Raw genomic sequence first — 19,802 nt, 5'->3', positions numbered from 1 at the left:
GAGGTGGGACTGTCGCGTACGCGCACGCGTACTCCGCGCCACTCGTCTAGGCTGGCGGCGTTCTCGCGTGAGGAGAAGCGCGCGGCTTCAACAATTCCCTCGCTGCCTTCTCTCGCCTTGGAAGAAGACGTGGTGGCGTCGTCCCTTGCCTTCCCTGCGCTGGGCTGTCATGCGGTCCTTTGAGACCCGCCGCCTCCCTCGGTTAGTCAGCCATTTGTCACTGGTAGTCGCTGCCATGGCCTTGTAGGCCGCAGGCAGCAGGCTGCAGCACTGGACAGACCCGAAGGCACTTAGGCAGTGTGGCCACCCCTGCCCCAGAAAGTTGGGAAAAGGCCTATGCGCCATTCTACTTTGGGTCAGGTGTGGTAGGTGGCATAGGCCTACAGGCCTAATTTCAGCACAAGGCAGAAGGGTGACAAGACCAGGCTGGGCTAGTTTATGCCACGTTCTCATTGAGCCTGTGGGAATTCACAGTGATAAAGGCTCGAAGGCATTCCTTATTGGAGAAGACTTAGGGATCATAGCTAGCAGGCTGTGAGAGGCAGCACAGGCCTTCAGTCTCTTGAGTTGGAAGCCAAACCTGATCCACATACTGTGTTCCAGGACTCATACAAGTTCCATCCTCAGTACCCCAAGGGAAAAGCACATCTTTAATCACACCACTCCTAAGGCCAAGGCTGGTGGACCTGAGTTCAAGGCCAGCCTGTTCTACAGAGTGAGTTCTAGGCCATTCAGAGTCAAAAAGAGACACAAAACATAAAAAACTGGGTGTGGAATACTTGCCAGTACTGGGGAGGCAAGGAAGATGACCAAATCGAGCTTAATTGAATCAGTGAGCTCCAGATTTAGGGAAAGACTTTCAAAAAAAAAAAAAAAGGGCGAATAATTAAGGAAAATAGGTTGATCAGTAGCCTCTACATGCATACACATGCACACACACACCCCTGTAGAATCATGAAAACAAAGCTAAATTATGTAGTTAAGTCTCAAACCCTGGGACAAACTGAGGTGACATATCAAAGTGGACCTGGCTGTGAGTTTCTTCTAGGCATGCCCTGTGCCCCACCCTAAACTTCCCCAGCCCAAGTGCTGGAGTGCCTTTCTTCCAACTGCCTTTCCCCATATAATCCAGCCATTTTAGCTATGGCACATTCTTGGTCAGTGTCTTCGCCCAGGCTGTGCAAGTATGACACACTGGTCATTCTGTCATAGTGTCACACGGCTGTGTCCTAAGAAATAACCTGTAGGTCCTTCTTACCTTTTTGAATTGTGAGTGAAGTCTCCAGAGCTGCCACCTACCCTGTAAGTATTAAAATCCTTACTCCCATCTCATGCCTTTCCTAATCACTGCAGAGGTATTTTCCGCCTTTAAAGATCCTGTATTACAAGTCAGTCCTGCTTATGCGTGTCAACTCAGTATCCATGTACTTGGGAGCATGACTTTAAAGGTAGGAAGCATTTGTGAAGCAACAGGAAAGAGAATATGGTCAAGCATGCAGAGCACTATGAACCTATGGAAAGGCAAACTCTGGAGGGCAGAATAAAGACTCCCTAATCTAAGGGGTTTACAGCCACCAGAGGCTTTAATTGGAGTGTTGCCAGACTTGTGTATGAAAACATCACTTAAAAGTTAAGGGAGAGCTGGGTTGGCTTTAGTCCCAAGCCTTCCTGGGAAGGAAAGTGTTGGAGACAGACCTGAGGAAACTTGAAGAGGACTTTGGAATAGGAGTGTTCTTGACATGGACTAACTCATGTGCCTCAAATGCACTATAATTGCTTTTAGAGAGAGAATTACAGAAATAATCAAAGCTAAGTAAAATCCTACAGGTGGGTTCCAATCCAGCAGGCCTGATGTCCCTTTTAGAAACAGATTACAGCTGGGCATTATGGTCAGAGTCTTTTATCCCCAGGTCAGCTTGGGTTGTCTAGTGTGACCCTTTCTCACTATAAAAAAGAATAATGAATGAAGATAATGCATCAGAAGGGAGAAGACTGAGGCTGAGGGCAGTTGAGTATCTGTTGCAATATTTAAAGGAGGTTAGAGAAGCTAAAATCTGGCAATTAAGAAAGGTATACAGAGTCTGGTGGGAAAGAAAGGATCTAGGAAGAGTTGGAGGAGAAGGGTAAATGTGACCAAAATGTACAAAGTTCTCAAAGAACAAATGAGAATTTTTTTTTTTAAAGAGCCTAAGTTGGGCCTAGGTGGTAGCTGAGTAGTGGGCCACGTGTATACTCCAATGTTCCATCCTCAAGTGTGTGACTGAAGAAAAGTGAAATCAAGAAGGTTTTGCAGGAAGTCTGGACTTAATGGCATATTCCTTTAATCCCAGAACTCTGGAAGCAGAGGCAGACAGATCTGTGTGAGTTTAAGAACAGCCTAATAAAGCAAGTTTCAGGCCAGTCAGGGCTACAGAGTGAGACCCTGTCTCAAACATACAAAAAGATCCTTTTGTAGACTAGAATTTGTAAGGCTTTGATAAACAGATTAAGGTAGAAGTAAGAACCCTCTGAGTCAGGGGCTGGAGAGACGGCTCTGCAGTGCTTAAGAGCACTGGCTGTTCTTCCGGAGGTCCTGAGTTCAATTCCCAGAAACCACATGGTGGCTCACAACCATCTGTAATGAGATCTGATGCCCTTTGGTGTCTGACGACAGCTTTACTGTATTCATATTTAAAAAAAGTAAATATATATTAAAAAACAAAACAAACAAACAAACAAAAAAACCTCTGAGCCTGCTTCAGCGTACTCTGTTGTGTACGAGTAGCTGCTTTCAGGCTGTGAAACACTTTGACCACACACTGAGGCTAATCTCCAAGGAAACATGACTCTCCATGTTCACTCAAGTCAACACTGCTATCTGCTGGCACACCAGGATGTATAAACTGATAAATCACTTGTGTGAATAAACAATGCTCCCTGCCTGTGACTCTATCAAACCAAAGCAGAGACTACCTATCTGCTACATCAGGTATAACCCCTTACCTGGCACTGTACATAGTACCCCCATTTTGGCCCATCACTTGTGAACCTTGTCTAAGAAACTGGCTGAAATGAGACTGTTCTGAGACTCCAACCCAAGTGCAATCTCTCTACCATATGGTGCTCTGTCTGCTTCAGATCAACAGTTGAAATGACCAGACACCTGGGTCTGTACTAACTCTGAGCTGGAACAGCTGTGTCTGTGTCTAGTCAGACTTCTTATAGCCCCTACAGGATTGAGATTGTATCAGTTCAACCTGAGAGTTTCCCTGAACTCTGCAGCATCTGTACCTCTTGTGGCCATTCTGCAATTGGTATAAATATATCATTGTATGACAGGGCGATGTGTAATCTAAGAGTTAATACTATTCACTAATCCTGCCATTAAAGGACCCATGATTGCTAGGATTGTGAACTCAAAATTACTTGTAAAGTTGCAGCCAGTGAAACTGACATAGTCCTGAGAATGTATTTGCATAAGAGAAATTCCAGGTGCTTGCTAGATATGATCTTACAAGAAGAGAGAAGTTTCATCTGGCTACTGGGTGGGCTACATGACCTTCTCCTGTGGAGCAAAAGGGGGTATAGTGCTATGCATTTGGGGACATGCAGGTCTGGAGGAGGGGAGAGTGATCCTACGCCTGGTGATCTCAGGAAGAGATTTCTGGGATTTGGACATGACTTGACCCCATTCTTGGTCCTGGCCCCACAGGAAGAAGGATCCTCAATTGAAGAATTACTTCCATTAGATTGGCTTGTGGATATATCTGTATTTTTTGATTGCTGATTGGTATAGGAAGTCCCAGTCTACAGTGGGAGTTCCATTCCTAGGTGGGAGAACCTGTACTGTTTAAAAATGATAGCTCGCTGCCAACGAGCCTGGCAATAACCTGGAAGTGTTCCTTGATGGTTTCTGTTCAAGTTCTTGCCTTGAGTTTCTGCCTTAGCTTTCCTAGATAATACACAGTAAAGATAAAATAAACTCTTCCATCTCATCTTGTCTTTGGTCACAATGCTTATCATAGTAACAGAAAGCCAACTAATACACATTAGAAGGAATTTAGCCTGGTCAACAGTGCAAGTTCCAGGATAGCCAGGGTCACTCCTCTCAACCAGTTGTATGCAGTTCTGCCCAAACTGTATGTGGGCTTAGGGAGGAGCTTGAGTACACAGGCTGGGAAAGACTAGGATGGAAGATCCATCTGGCCAGCCAGAGGAAAGCTTTCATCCATGCTGGGTGCAGATTAGGTCACCAAGGCTCCTAATCGTAATTCTTCACCCCGCTTTGTAAGTAGCCCTAATAAACCCATTAGTTCCTCAGGGTAGACTTTGGTGGAATTCATCTTTGTTTTGTCATTAGAACCTTATGGGGAGGGGAGAAGACATTGTTTAGACTTCCCCCACCCAAGAATGAGAATTGAGAATTCTATAGGGGTGTGGTGTGTGTGTGTGTGTGTGTGTGTGTGTGTGTTTTCAGAAAGTTCAGAAACATGTTTGAGAGCTACACAAATTGGTAAGACATAAGAGGGGATCTAGGGATGTGGCTCAGTCGGGAGAGAGCTTTCCTAGTGCACGAGAAACCCTGAGCATCTTCTCCATTGAGTGCTGCACAGTCCCTGTGTGGCACATACCTGTAATCACAGTACTAGGGAAGTAGAGGTAGAGGATCAGAGGTTCAAAGTCATCTATGACCATGGAGCTTGTTTACGATCATCCTGGGATATAACACATGAAGCCTTGCCCTAAAAATAATTTTAAGACTTTAATCTCAGCACTTGAAAGGAAGAGTCAGAGGGAATCTCTGTGAGTGCAAGGCCAGCCAGGTCTACAGAGCGAGTTTCAGGGCAGCCAGGGCAATACAAAGAAACCCTGTCTCTAAAAACAACAGCAACAATAATAATAACAACATTAAAAGTAATGGGGAGAAATTGCTTTTAAATTTAATTTTGAATTTGAATTCCCTCACGCAAGCTCTAAAGAAAAAGTGGAGGAATCCAGTGAATTACAGGCTTTCATGTGGGAAGCAGAAAACAGATAAATCTTGAGATGTAAGCCCAGTGCTGGTGGGAAATTACTGAAGAGGACAGATATAGAAATGAATGCTTTAGGCCCTAAACTTTAGGGGATGAGTGCCGTAGAAGGAGGGAATTCTCAAAATGGTAGGATGCTTTAAAATGAGGAGAAAGAGTCTTGAAAACTGAAGAACTTTTCTTTTGTCTTACTATCAATAAAGAACTATAAAGAGAATGGAAAATTCTTTATAAAATATTGATATTTTGAGTATATGAATACTCTGGGTCCTCCTTATTAGAGTGGTTATCCAGAAATGCATCTCTGGTGTGGTTATAGAAGTAGAGTCTTTGCTTTTGTTTTTTGTCAAACAGTATTTCACTATGTACTCTGGATGTCCTGGAACTCACTGTATACACCAAGCTGGCTTTGAACTCACAGAGATCCCAGAGATCCACCTGCCTCTGCCTCTCAAGTTCTGGGAATAAAGTCATGTGCCATTATACCTGGCTAGAATTAGGTTTTGGAGGGAATTAGGAAAGTCGATTTATTGGAAGCAGGATATTGACTCCTCTGCTATGAATTGCATGGCAAAAATAATGGCTTTACCACTTCCTTTGAGTTATTTCTGATGTGGAAAGGTTCATCATGCTGGCTGATCAGTGCTCCAGTCTTCCCTAGTAGCTATTTCCAAGGGTAACTAACACTTGTGCTCAGGACTGCTTTGAACATTGCTGTGGGACTCTGGGGATACAAATGAAAGCATTGGAGGTATTGTTGGTGGTCGTGGTTCCTTTAGTTGTTGAGTATTTTTGTTTTTGTTTTTTAAGGGATTCTATTTGTTAAAGTGTGGACAACGGCTGTAGAAAGGGTCCTGGTGCAGAATAACATATTCCCTGATGAGGATGAGAGCCTTGTTCACTGACTGGGCCTCATTCATGCTAATTCAGAACCAGTATACAAAACTCGCACACAGATAGACCCTTTATAGTTTTGCCCATAGGTCAGGTGTGCCTAGAATCCCCATTCTGTAAAGATTCCTATGATCCAATAAAGGCTAAAGGAACAATGAAGGATGTCCTGCCCATATTATATGGGTTTTGCTGGGAAGCCAGGCTTAGAACACTGAACTGTAGCCTGGCCAGGGACCTTGACCTGACCATGCACATATTAAGGGCACAGACAGACTATGCCAACTTTTCACTACTGGCAGTAGTAGGTACAGGTTCCTGCTGGGAACAAGTCTGCTTGAGCCCAAGGAAGGGAGAAAGCCAAAGAAATCAGCTTGTGTTTCTCACCTGTTACTGAAACACAGGGATGTGGATAGCAACCAGGATTTATTTGCAAAAGAAATGAGCCTAATTGTAATTCTGCCTAGCCTAAAGAGTTGTCTCTGGAAACAGAGTTTATCTGTGTGGTCCTGGCTCACCTGGAATCTGCCAGTGCTGGGTGGGATTAAAGGCATGCACCACCATGCTCAGCTAAATTTTTTTTTAAAGATTTATTTATGTTATATATAAGTACATTGTTGCTCTGAGGGTATCGGATCCCAGATGAAATTGGGACATCTGGGAGAGCTGTCAATACTCTTAACCACTAAGCTATCTCTCCAACCCCTAAATTTGTTATTTTTATATCAAGAAATTTCTTACCAATTACTCTGTACAGATCCCAGATACAATCAATGCACTTATCCAATCCAAGAGAACATGTTAGTCTGGTATGACTTTTTTTATACACCCATTTCAGCTTACTGGTTGTCTAAATACACACTTTCTGGGCAGTTCATTCTGAAATCCTGCTTCAGATTAATTGAGTCCCTTGATTTCTAGTTGCAAGTTTTATGCACTTTTCACAAAACATGGCTCAGAGGTATTATTATACACCATAATCCCAGTACTTGGGGCTGAGGCAGGAAGATAGTGGGTTTGAGCACAGTTTGGGCTATATACAAATATATGCATCTCAGGAAAAAAATCACCAATAATAAAAATTACTTTTTTAATTTAAGAAAATGTTTTATTGTTATCTGTTTTGTGTCAAATTTCCAGTTTTTTCATGAAATTTTAAATTTTTCATTGTTTAGTAGGGTTAACCTGAAGATACCATATAAATTCTTGCAATGTAATTTTTCAGCCCAGGAATAACAAATTTCTTTTGAATAGTTTTTTTTTTTAATGTTTTCATGTAAGCTTTATCTTTAATTCCTCCTTCCAATGTTTGTTTTGTGCTTCTGATGTTTGAGGTTCCCGACCCCCACCAGGGGAAGAGGCAAATCTCCAGTACTCACTGTGCCATGAATCCCAGCAATGTAACTTTTTTCTTTCGTCCCAAACTTCATTATTTTTTTAATATAACCCATACACCATACAATTCACTTTGCACAGGTGTAGGCTTGCAGTTTTTGAAACTTACTTTAATAAAGGTTCTTAAATGCTTCAACCTCCCTTATAGCTTACCTACCAAAGGTAGGAGAGGAAGATGGTTAATAGAACAAGGGAGATGTGGAGATGTGGACCTGTTTAGAAGTAGTTCTTTGGGGCGATTCCAGTCTTCATTGTCAGCAGTCCAGTCCACTAGCAAAACACCAAGAATCAGCAGCAGCAGATTGAATGAGAAGAATCCATGTGTCTCCACTGATCAGCAGGAGTCTGAGGAAGTGGCAAGAAGCCTCAGAAATATCATGAGAAGTTCTTTTGTGCGCATTCTTCTGTATGAAGTCAGACAGTTGAAGATCAGTGAAGAAAGCAAGGCGAACACATATCATCAGAGAAGACCAGCATCAGTGAAGCCCAGCAAAGACCAGCATAGTCCACTGTTGTGTTATATCCAAGCATCATGTCCTCTTTTTTTTTTTTTATAGAGGATAGAATTTTATTTGGCTTGTGGTTCTGAAGGCAGGAAAGTTTGAGAGAATGGCGCTAACCTAATGCTGGGTGTTGGTGTGTCTCTGATGGCTTCAGGCAGAAGGAACAAGTGTACCCCAGGGAACTTGCCTTTATAACAAAGCCACCCTCGAGACAATTTACTAATCCAGGAAAGGATTAACCTGTTCACAAGGGCCTTGGCAGAGGTCTCCTCCCTCAGTACTGCTGCCCTGGGGGACCCATTTTCCAGGACATGAACTTTTGGGGGTACACATTCACACAATAGCAAACCTCCAGTGTCCCCAAGACCTAGCTCTGTTCACTGTCAGAACCCCTTAGCCTGGGCACCCCCAGCCTGAGCTCCGGGAGGACTTGGGGCTTTTCCCATACCTGGATGCCCATGGACTGTCTGGCTCCCTGAACACCAGAGGGTTCCCAAACTGTTCTGTAATAGGATCTGAGGGATCTGCCCTAAAGGTGGGCATCCTGTTCATATCCCCTTACCTAGCACCCACACTAGAGTGCACAACATGGAGACCTGCACAGTCAGACTTGTTGAATAAATGAATGAGTGGTCTGCTAGGGACTGTCCCAAGTGGGAGACACCCAGCAGCTAAGGGGTGATCCTCAGAAAGGAAAGATCGTCATGAGTGACAGATTAGGGCCTCTCCTCCGTTTTTTTTGGCTAGTCGCCGTGGGGTTAGAGGCAACAGGCTTATGAATGTCTGCCCAGGGACTGAGGAGGAGGACGGGGTGCGGGCAGGAGAGGGTGAGGCTCCACAAGAAATACCATGGTGGCAATCGCAATTTCTGTAAAATAGCTCTGTATACAAGGTCCTTCGTCTATGTGTAGGTTCCCCGCAGAGACGCCGTGATCTGGGGGCGTATCGGTCCGGTCTTCATCCTCATCCTGGTCCTCATCATGGGCTCCTCCAGCTGCCTGGTCGCCCATCGCCCTGGCATCAGCAGAAGGTGCCCTGCGGTATCAAGGCGCGGGGAGAGGCTTGCAGGGCCAGGGCGGGGCGGGCGGAAGCCACAGCAAACTAGGCACGGCGCTTGGAGGTCACACGGAAGCCCTCTCCACACCACTCACTTCTTCTGAACTGTGTCAGCAGTAGGGAAATCTGCCCCCTGCGCCAGTCTTTCTGCCCTGCCATGTCCTCTTAAATATCAGCTCCAGCAAAACATCACATGCCCTTTGACAAGACAGCTTCCAGAAAAACAACCCATGTCTGTTTTCAGCAAAACATTCTCTCATAAAACAGCTTCCAGAAAAACATCACATGATACAACTTAGTCTCCAAAGAAACCAGAAGTTTCCACTTCACACCATACACAGTCAGTGCTTTCTAGTATACTCAGAGTTTAGCAGCTACTATTACTACATAGTCCTAGAACTTTTGTCACACCCAAAGGGGACATTTGTGTTCATTAATAATCACTGTAGCAGGGCAGTGTTGGCACATACAACTTTAATCCTGGCACTGGGGAGACAGAGAAGCAGGCAGATCTCTTGAGTTCAAAGTCAGGATGGTCTTCAGCATGAGTTCCAGGACAGGGCTACACAGAGCAATCCTGTGTCAGGGAGGACAACTCACTCCAGTAGTTCCAGGCAGGCATGGATATGTACTTCCTGTCTCTAGAGATTTGCCAGTTTCAGACATTTCTCCTGAATGACACCATATGATGTCTAACTGATTTCTTTCTTCATGTGTCAAATTTATGTGGGTGTGTAACAGCACTTTTTTTGCGAGTTACATGGATTTCCTACATTTTATTTATTGATTCACCAGTTCAAAGACATTAAGTCATTTCTAATTTAAAAATCATTACATGTATTTATATTTGTTTTTATGTGGAGATGCATGTGTGCTAAAGTCAGAAGACGTTGGTATTCTCCTCCCATCATGCAGGTTCCAGGGATTAATCTCAAGTCATTGGGCTTGGTGGCAAACCCTTTTACAAAATTAATTTCTACTTTTTGTCTATTATGATGTTAAGAGTTTTAGAGGAGCATGTGTTTTTTTTTGTTTTTTGTTTTGTTTTGTTTTGTTTTTGTCATGTACCTAGTAGAGTTGAGTTTATACATGGGACTCATATAGGAAACTGCCAATGCTAGAAAGATGGTTCACAGGTTATGAGCACTTGCTGCTCTTCCAGAGGATGCTAGTTTTGTTACCAGTCCCAACTTGGTAGCTTGCAAATATCTGTAATTCCAGTTCCTGAAGCCCTGTTGCCTTCTTCTAGCCTCTGACAGCATTACATGTATATGATCCACAAATATTCATGCAGGCAAAGCACTCATGCACATAAAAATAAATACTGAAAAAAAAGAAAATGCCAAAGTAGCTGTGCTGTTTTGTATTCCACCAACAGTGTAGGACTATGTTCTGACTCTCCATGGCATTTCCCATAGCCAGCCTGTGCACAGCCTTCTTAAAGGAATGTGCCTGCATCTCACTGATAAACTGCATAGATGGCTGATGATGTCCAAGTCTTTTCTTCACTTGCTTAGTGGTTATTTGTATCTTTGGGGGAGTTTCTATTGACAAATTTCCCTAGTTTTAATTGGGTTATTTCATCTTATTTAGTTATAAGAATTCTTCATATAATCCATGTTAATAGAATGCATATGATCTTTGGGATTTTTGTTTGGTTTGTTTGTTGCTCTGTAAACCAGGCTGGCCCCTAACTCAGAGATCTGCCTGCCTCTGTCTCCTGAGTGCTGGCTCTAAAGGTATGTACCACCACAGCTGGCTGTCTTTGTGCTTTTTAAATCGTGTTTGTTTTGTGTTCACTAGGGTGCTGCACAGCATCAGTGTGAAAATTAAGAGTCAGTTCTTCCTACCATGTGGGTCCCAAGGCCAAACTCAGGTCATCAGATTTGGTAGCTGGTGCCCTAACCTGCTGAGCCCCCTCACCAGCCTTAGTCTTTAGAGTTTAGATTGTTTTTTTAAGACAGGATCTCACTAGGTAGCCCAGACTAGTCTTAAACTAATGATCCTCCTGCCTCACATTCCAAATGCATTGCAGGAACACTGTGCCAGCACACTAGGTTTATAAAACTTTTTTTTTTCCAGATCTAAAGCTTACAGAGATTCCATCCTATTTGGGGGTTGCCTTTTAATGTTCATGATGGAATCTTTTGAATGATACAAATGTAAACTTTAAATGGGAATAAAAGTTCTCATGTTCTAAGTTATAGGACAGGACAGCCGGGGAGGTAAAGAGGAAAAGGGAGGCAGATGTGGTACAGTTGGTAAAGCCCTGGGCTTGCAAGCATGCTGATGCTAGTTCAACCCCCAGACCCCAGGTGAAATGCACAAGATGAACACTTTTGATCTAAGCAGCTATAAAGTGGTGAGGCTCACAGGGTCTCAGTCTAGCCTAGTAATTACTTTAGTCAGGAACTCAAAAGATGGTAGGCAGCAACTGAGGCCGCCTCCTCTGCCTTCTACATGCACCCACATACACGGACATATACCCATCCCTTCCTACATGCCTGTACACACATATGCATGTAAGCAGTCATAAAAATACATTTGTGGAAAGGACTAAGATGTTTAGCCTAGATATGTATATATAGAAACCACTTAAAAGTCGGTAGTTATTACTACTGTGGTGCTTTCAGGTTAGGTGTTATGGGCCATGTTTGTAATTTGAGCACTCTCGGGGCAGAGGCAGAGGCAGAAGGATTCTTACAAATTTAAGGCCTTCCTAGGCTACATAGCAAGTACAGGCTAGGCAGGAGTGCTGTTGCAGTGAGATTCTATTTCAAAACAAGAACAAAAGTCCCAATAGCAACAAATCAACATATATTCCTGTCAGAAGGTTAGTGAAATCTTGCTATGTGGATTGATATGTAGCATGTTATCATAGTCACTGAGGGTACATGTACCTGAGCTGTGGTATACGAAAGCTCCCAAGTTTAACATACAAATACACACAAAGGAACAGCAGGGCTTAAAGAACAGAAACAAAATCTGAACATAATCTATTTCACTGAGTTTGAGATAGCCTTGTAGCATAAGATAGCAAAGATATGTTCCCAAAGGGACTCCAAGGAAAAAGTGCATGTGCACACACATGCACACAGGCACAGACACATGTATACACAGACTTGCACATGTACACACACACACACACACACACACACACACACACACACACACACACACACGCCAGAAGGTGGCATAGACAGTTTAGAAATCTGCCAAAGGGAAAGGTTCTCTGAGGCTGATGGTCAGTAGGCTTTTCTCTGAACAGTCTAACCTTTGTCTTGAGGAACAAAGGAGCCTTTTGTCCAAGAGCATTTTCTTATCATTTTCTTATCACTTGTTGACAGTCATTAGTTTCCACACCCTTAAAAGGTGGACATCATTAGGGACCTCCAAATGCTCCCAAGACTCTTTGCAACTGATCTGAGATGTGGTTGCCTCCCAGTACTTGGATTATCTGTTAAGACAGTTACTAAAATCTCCCACTAACCAGCATCTGGGCTTCCATTCTAGAGTACACTCTCTCTGATAGGAACTCCCAACATGCAATTGATTGCTAAAATATTCGAGAGCTGGGCCATAGCTTAGTGTTCAGCATGCATGTGTGACGTTTGCCAGGCTCTGGGGTCAGTCCCCATCCCTTAGACACACAAGAGAGATGTAGAACATGTGAAATTATAGTTAGAGCAAGGAGAGCTTTTGGTTTCCTCTTCCCCAGGCTCTGTCAGACTCCCTCCACAGGTAGTCCATAGACAGGCTGTCCACACACAGTGTACTGGCTGGTTTTGTGTCAACTTGACACAAGCTGGAGTTAATCACAGAGAAAGGAACCTCGGTTGGGGAAATTCCTCCATGAAATCCAGCTGTAAGGCATTTTCTCAACTAGTGATCAAGGGGGAAGGGCCCAACCCATTGTGGGTGGTGCCATCCTTGAGCTGGTAGATCTGGGTTCTATAAGAAAGCAGGCTGAGCAAGCCACAGGAAGCAAGCCAGTAAGTGACATCCCTCCATGGCCTCTGCATCAGCTCCTGCTTCCTGACCTGCTTGAGTTCCAGTCCTGACTTCCTTTGGTGATGAACATGGAAGTGTAAGCTGAATAAACCCTTTCCTCACCAACTTGCTTCTTGGTCATGATGCTTTGTGCAGGAATAGAAACCCTGACTAGGACAAATTTGTACCAGTATAGTGGGGTATTCCTGTGACAACCTGACCATGTTTGGGGAGGACTGTGGAAACACTTTGGAACTTTGAGCTAGAAGAGCCATTGGGGTATTAAGAGCTCTGTGGGATGTTCTATAGGAGCTTGGAAGATAATGTTGAGAACAGTGCAGAAGATGGAGGCCTGGCTTGTGAAATTTCAGAGGGAAGATTAAAGACTCTTTATCAGGACTGTTGCTGTTTTTGATTGTGAAGATTGTGGTTTGGTTGGTTGGGGCTGATGAATCAGCTGTGATTAACAAGATACCAGAACTACTAAAACAAAACCTTTGCATTACTGGGACTATTGATGCCAGTCAGTTGGAGCTAAGAAATTAGTGGCGATTAAGAAGAGACCAGGATCATTGAGGTGAAATCTTCTGGGAACTGTTTTGTGAGAGCACAAAGAGGAAGTGTTTCAGAGATAGCCAAGGTTGTACCTTGTGCTGTGGCTGGACTTGGTCATATGTAAGAGTCACCCAGGTGGTACTGGTTTTGAAGGAATGAAGGTGTCATGGAGGGCAGCTGAGGCTCAGCACTGTGAGAGGCCATGAAAGACCATTGGTGAAGGTGCATCCCCAGTGGCAATTAGTGCCCCAGGACTGACAGTGGTGTTTTGAAGATGCCAGTACCATGAGTTGACCACCAAGAACAGCAGCGGCAGTGGAGAACAGGCAGCTGGAGCCTAGAAGACAAAGTGTGTGCTACAAAGGCAGAGCTGGAGAAGTGACTCAAGCCCTTGGAGGGGCCCGGAAGTTTGTAAGTGGATTCCCAGACACTGTTTGGTTAGAGATTGATTTTGCTTTGACTGTGACTGTGCCCTGATATCTTTCTCTCTTGAAGGAAGAAGAAGAGCCCACAGTTTAGAGACTTTTAATTGTAAAAAGAGTTTGATTTTTTAAAAAGAGATTGAATATTTTAATGGTATTGCAATTTTAAAATTTAAGAATTGGCAAAGACTGTGGGACTCTTAAGGTTATCTAGATCTTGGGGATGAACAAGAAAGTAAGGATTGAAGCTTAATATTGATTTGTTTGTGTGTCAAATTGATAAGGGGTCAATTGTACTGGCTGCTTTTGTGTCAGCTTGACACAAGCTGGAGTTAATCACAGAGAAAGGAACCTCGGTTGGGGAAATGCCTCCATGAAATCCAGCTGTAAGGCATTTTCTCAACTAGTGATCAAGGGGGGAGGGCCCAGCCCATTGTGGGTGGTGCCATCCCTGGACTGGTAGTCCTGGGTTCTATAAGAAAGCAAGCTGAGCAAGCCAGGAGAAGCAAGCCAGTAAGTGACATCCCTCCATGACCTCTGCATCAGCTCCTGCTTCCTGACCTACTTGAGTTCCAGTCCCGACTTCCTCTGGTGATGAACAGCAATGTGGAAGTGTAAGATGAATAAAACCTTTCCTCCCCAATTTGCTTCTTGGTCATGATATTTTGTGCAGGAATAGAAACCCTGACTGAGACACACAGGCTGACCTATGACTGTCCACAGGCAGTCCACATGCTGTCCTATGCACCGTTGCCCCATCCAGACTGTGTTCCTTGATACTCAGATCATTGCCCACTGTGTTATAAGCTCCTGGGAGGTTCTGTGTAGACTTTATCCTTGTGTCTCCCATAACGTGTTGATTTACACAAAACTGATTATACTTAAGTGTGCTGAGTAGATGGTGTGATATAATAATATGTTAATGTTGACTATAACAAACATTAATGACCTCTTCTTAATTTTCACTACTACTAAAACTTTAAATGAATGAGCCATCCTCCTCATCACTCTGTCCCCAAACAGGGACAAGTTTTAATAGACCTCTGTTTTACCCCATTTCTTCCTCTCTTTTTTTTTCCTATTCCATTTCTCTTTTGCAAGTTTATTTTTTTATTATGAAATGTACTCTGCCTTTTATTGCTCTAGCCTCTTACTCCTTAAAATTTCACTTATTTATTTACATCACAATTGCTGTGCCCTTCTGGGTTCCCCCTTACAGAGTCTCTCCCCTTTGCCTTTGAGTGGATGGGACCCCTCCACCCCCATATTCCCCAAGCCTGACTCAGGCCTTGGTCCAGCCAGTGTATGCTCTTTTTTACAACTTGGTTTCTTGTGTCACCTGCTTCATCTATTTTTGGCTCTGTCCTTGGCCCTTCAGCCTCCTGCCCTTAAGGTACAGGGCTGGATTAGATGGGGTGGAGCCTAGCTGAGGTAGGGGTGGAGCTACCTGTTCAGAGCCTGACTGAGAAGGGCCTGGGCTTGGAGGGTCACTGGAACTGAAGTCTGTATGGCCCTCCCTCCGGAGACCAGCAGCCTGGAAGGCAACTGGGAGCCTGTAAGGTCAAAAGCTGACCGTCCCTCCCCATTTCTGTTCCCTTCGTCCTGTCCTCTCTGTTCTGTGCTTTACTCACAGTGGCTTTCTCCTTACTATTACCTTTACCCTCTTTATCGTTTCACTCTTTCCCGTCAGTCAGCCACGCTTGCTATTCTCTTCTGTCTGTCCTCAGATGCTAGCCTTTTCCCAGTCTGCCATTTGTTCTGTAACCCTCAATGTCACTTTCTCCTTCAGTGTGCTCTGCTCACTGCTCTGGTTCCTTTAATATTTGAGTGTTTTGTAAGGACTTAGATTGAGGGCGGCACAGGCCATGCCTTCCTCCCACAGGCCTGTTCAGACTCTAATCTTTGAAGGTCTGTGATGAAGAGATGGTTAATCAACACCAAAAGGGAAATTAGGTTGAACATTAAGAGACTGACACCTCTCTCTCTCTCTCTCAGCTTTTTCCTGTAATACAGTGGATACAGTTTGCCGTGGCTACTCTGAGGTATGTTTTATGTTTTTTTTTAGTCTCATATCATCTGACTGTTGAAATCTCATGACCAGACTGAAGAGCTGTTCAGCTTTCCACATATTCCTCCAGAAGATTGCATTTTACTTTTTAGTTAGAAATTCTTTTCTATGTTGAAGTTCCTGATTAGTAACCTGGGGGCCAGGGGGGCAGGGCAGGGGAGATGTCTTAGTGGATAAGCTTGTTTCTGACCATGACAGCCCAAGCTGGGATCCCCAGCACCCACATGAGAAGCTGGCTGTGTTGTTACCAAACTTTTAGCTCAGCTTTAGGAAACAGATGGGGGGTGGGGGTAGCTAATCCATAAATCTGAAAGCTTCAGGTTCACTGAGGGAGCATGTCTCAAAAACTCAGGTAGAGCAGGACAGAGGTTGACAGAGGAGCCTGACAATGGCCTCCCTCTTCTGACTGCTCACCACACCTGCACCCAGTGAACTCAAGAACAACAAGCACCAGAAGGACAGGGACAGTGTCATCTGAAGTGAGCACTCAGGCAGCCTGCATCAGGCAAAGACAACATGGTGGCTCACATCTAATCCCAGCACTTGGGGACTGAGGCAGGAGGAACACTGAGTCTGGTCTGCCTAGTGAATTCCCGGCCATCCAAGGCTACATCCTGAAATTGGAATGATAGTAAGAATATGAGCATGGCCCCAAACAAGATGGCATGCAAATCTACAAAGCACTCTAAAGTAAAAACGTGTGGGATATTTTATGTCAACTCTGTCAGTAAATGTTAAAGTCAGAGTCTCATCGCAGTGATGTAATGATTGTGGTCTGTGTCTCAGTGTTATAGGTTCCAGTTCACTTATCACCTACATTGTGTTCCAGAACCCACAGAAGTCTGCAGAGGTGAGCCATCTCTTTCTGCTGAGTTTGAACTGCTAGTGACTTAGCCTTCGAAGTAAGTGCCAGGAAAGCACCAGCCTTTGCACCGTGGAGTAATTTTATGTCATACTAATAAAGCCCGAATTATTATAGATGGGATTGTTTTCTCCTGTCCATAGGCAGGACTGCAGCTATAACCCTCAGTGACTAGAAATTAGCTACTAAGTGTGGGTATCTTGGGTACTGTGAATTGTGAAGGATAAGGAAGCTTCTGTCTGAAGTCTGAGGCCAGAACTGATGCTAAGTGTGCTAAGGTCCTCCCTCCATGTGAGCAGCTTGCGGTCTCTCTCTCTCTCTGTCTCTCATTTGTTTGTTTTGTTTTGAAGGTATCTGTACATTATCAGTTCTCAAACTGTGGTTCCTGACTCCTTTGGGGGGTCCATGAACCTTTCGCAGGGGTCATCAAAGACCATCTGCAAATCAGATGTTTACATTACAATTTATAACAGTAGCAAAATTACAGGTATGAAGTAGCAATGAAATAATTTTATGGTTGGGAGTCTGCTGCTCTACATAGTCCTGGAACTCCCTCTACCAGGCTGGCTTCAAACTCATTGAGTTACTCCTGCCTCTGCCTCCAGAGTGCTGGGATTGAAGGTGTGTGCCACCATGGGAGGCTTAGGTGAGATTTCTAATCTTGACCTTGGGAGAATCACTGAAGTGGTCAAGAGGCAGTTTGAAGACTTGGCTCCTTGAAATACACTTGTTTGCTGTCCTGTCCTCCTAAGCAGTTACAGTTCTGGTAAAATAAATCCTTGATAAAAATAATTACACCAAAATGTTCTGGTTAAAATCTTCCTGTTGGTCATATTGAGACTCCATTTCAAAATAACACAGACACAGACACACACACACACAGAGACACACACACACAGACACACACACACACACACACACACACACACACACAGTGCTTACAAGTATGATCTACTTGCTAGCTCAATAAAGACCTTAAAAGACAGGGAACAATTATTGCTGTAGTCAGAGTGGTTGAATGTGTGAGTGGAGCGCGTCTGTGATGGAGACGACTTGTTCCATTGCACATATGGGCAAACTGAGGCTCACGCTATGTAGCAGACAGCAGAGCAAGGCTTTTCAGAACACCAATTCTTTCTGAATTAAACAGAGATAGTATTCATTATAAACAAGGCATATTTTCTTCAGTGCTTTAAAGCCTAATGTTTGTCAGGTAGTCTTGCTGTATTCTGGGTAGCTTCCAGTTCTTGATTCTCCTGCCTCTGTGTGCTGAGCACTGGGATCACCAGTTTGTCTTGCACACCTGGTTAATACATTTCAGATTTCAAGTCAGCTTGTTAAATTCCAGCAGGGAAATCTGTAGAGAACAAAATGCATCTAATTTATAGATTTGCTTAGAGAACTGCCATTTTACAATATCTTACATTCATGACCACTATATATTTCTTAGATTTTCTCTGGTGTGTCTCCATAAACATTTTATATTTGTTATGTAGAATAACCAAAAAATATGCCAGGTGGTACATATCTTAATCCTAGCACTCAGGAGGCAAAGGCAGGTGGAGGCCAGCCTAGTCTACATAACAAATTTTAGGCCAACTGGGGCTACAGAGTGAGACCCTATCTCAAAAAATAGCTAACTAAGTAATAGAGTTATTAAAGACTATTGGAAACAGGGAGGCAAAGCAGCTGGAGCTCAGGGATGGTTCCATGAGCAAGACTGCATGTTTTGTAGGCCGGAGGCCCTGAGTTCAGATCCTAGTGCTCAGGTAGAAGGTGGGATTTGGCCATGTGCATGCCTGTACCCACAATTCTGTGGTATCTGGAAACGAGCATTATGGGAGTTGCTGGCCATCAGCCTAATGACTCGGTGAGGGAACCTGTCTTGACAAGTGAGGTGGAGGCTGGAAGAGCAGGAGTCCTCTGGCATCCATACACCCTATCAGGAACACACTTCCTCCAATGTGAGCACATGTGCAGACATGCCATGCTCACACTGAGACATATAAAACAAAGAAAATATGAAGACTTTATCAGTGTAGTCAGAAGGCAAAGGCAACATATACATATGCCTATATATGTGTATATACCAATATGATATACATGTATATGCTAATATATGTATATGCCAATATATGTGTATATACCAATATGATATATATGTATATGTCAGTATATATGTATATGCCAGTATGATACGCACACACACACCTACACACATATATATACATGCCATCATTATATTGGCATTTCCCCTCAACTCCATCTGTAAGCATGCAGCTCATGACATCACTGACTGTAGGGCTTACACTGTACCTCATCCATAAAGCTTCCATATGCCTGTCCTGTCTTCAGCGTATGACTGAGAAAGGAGTGTCCTGTAGGTGAGAACCCTCTTAGTCCAGGACAGAGAGTCTTTTTTTTTTTTTACATTATCCATAGTCAAATGATGGCAGAAACCCTGGCAGAGTGACACCCAGCTTTATAGTCGAAGCATAAAACATAAAGATAATTTGTATGTTCTCCAGGGTACATCACTAAACAAAATTAAGATTGTGCTGCTTTTGACAGATCAAGGCACTCTTGTATCTGAGCTTCTCTGACCTGCTCCTGGGAATTTGCTGGCTCATAAAGGCACTTCTCTATGGAACTGCAGCAGCCCAGAAGGACAGCATCTGCTATAACCTACAGACTTCTGGAGAGGTAAGCACCTCTTACTCAGCCAACACTTTACCATTCAGATCTAAGCACAATTCAGACCAGAGAATGGAAACGCAGGCAGACCTGTTGTTTATTGTTACACTTTGATACAATAGGTTTTTTAAAAAATCACTTTTAATTTTAAAAATAGCTACTGCAAAGGTAGACATGGGTAGCACATACCATTAATTCCAGCACTCAGGAGACAGAGGCAGTAGGATCGGTGTGAGTTAAAGGTTGGCTTGGTCTTTCTAGTGAGTTCCAGGACAGCCTGGGCTGTATAGATAAACCTTGTCTCAAAAATAAAATAATCAAAAGAAAAAAAAGGAAATAAGAAAGAAAAAGGAAGAA

The 19,802-nt window shown here is 43.7% G+C and overlaps 1 protein-coding gene and 1 long non-coding RNA gene across 3 annotated transcripts in view; both read left to right on the top strand.

Annotated features, from left to right (window-relative positions):
- The first annotated feature begins 48 nt into the window (after positions 1–48).
- Positions 49–16,739, top strand: LOC308439373. Its single transcript, XR_013975616.1, has 3 exons — positions 49–201; positions 15,817–15,863; positions 16,676–16,739. It is a non-coding gene; the product is annotated as an uncharacterized lncRNA (long non-coding RNA).
- A 2,600-nt stretch (positions 16,740–19,339) lies between these two features.
- The window catches only part of TMEM116 (transmembrane protein 116), a 20,897-nt gene continuing 20,434 nt past the window's right edge, over positions 19,340–19,802 (top strand). The window contains exon 1 of one of the 2 annotated variants that reach the window (XM_080941152.1): positions 19,340–19,454. The gene's annotated coding sequence lies outside the window, so the exon portion shown is untranslated. The remainder of the gene's footprint in view (positions 19,455–19,802) is intronic. The other variant, XM_080941155.1, reaches the window with a different exon arrangement.

The sequence above is a fragment of the Micromys minutus genome (assembly GCF_963924665.1).
Source record: "Micromys minutus genome assembly, chromosome: 29".
Classification (NCBI taxonomy): domain Eukaryota; kingdom Metazoa; phylum Chordata; class Mammalia; order Rodentia; family Muridae; genus Micromys; species Micromys minutus.
This window is presented reverse-complemented; position numbering and strand designations above follow the sequence as displayed.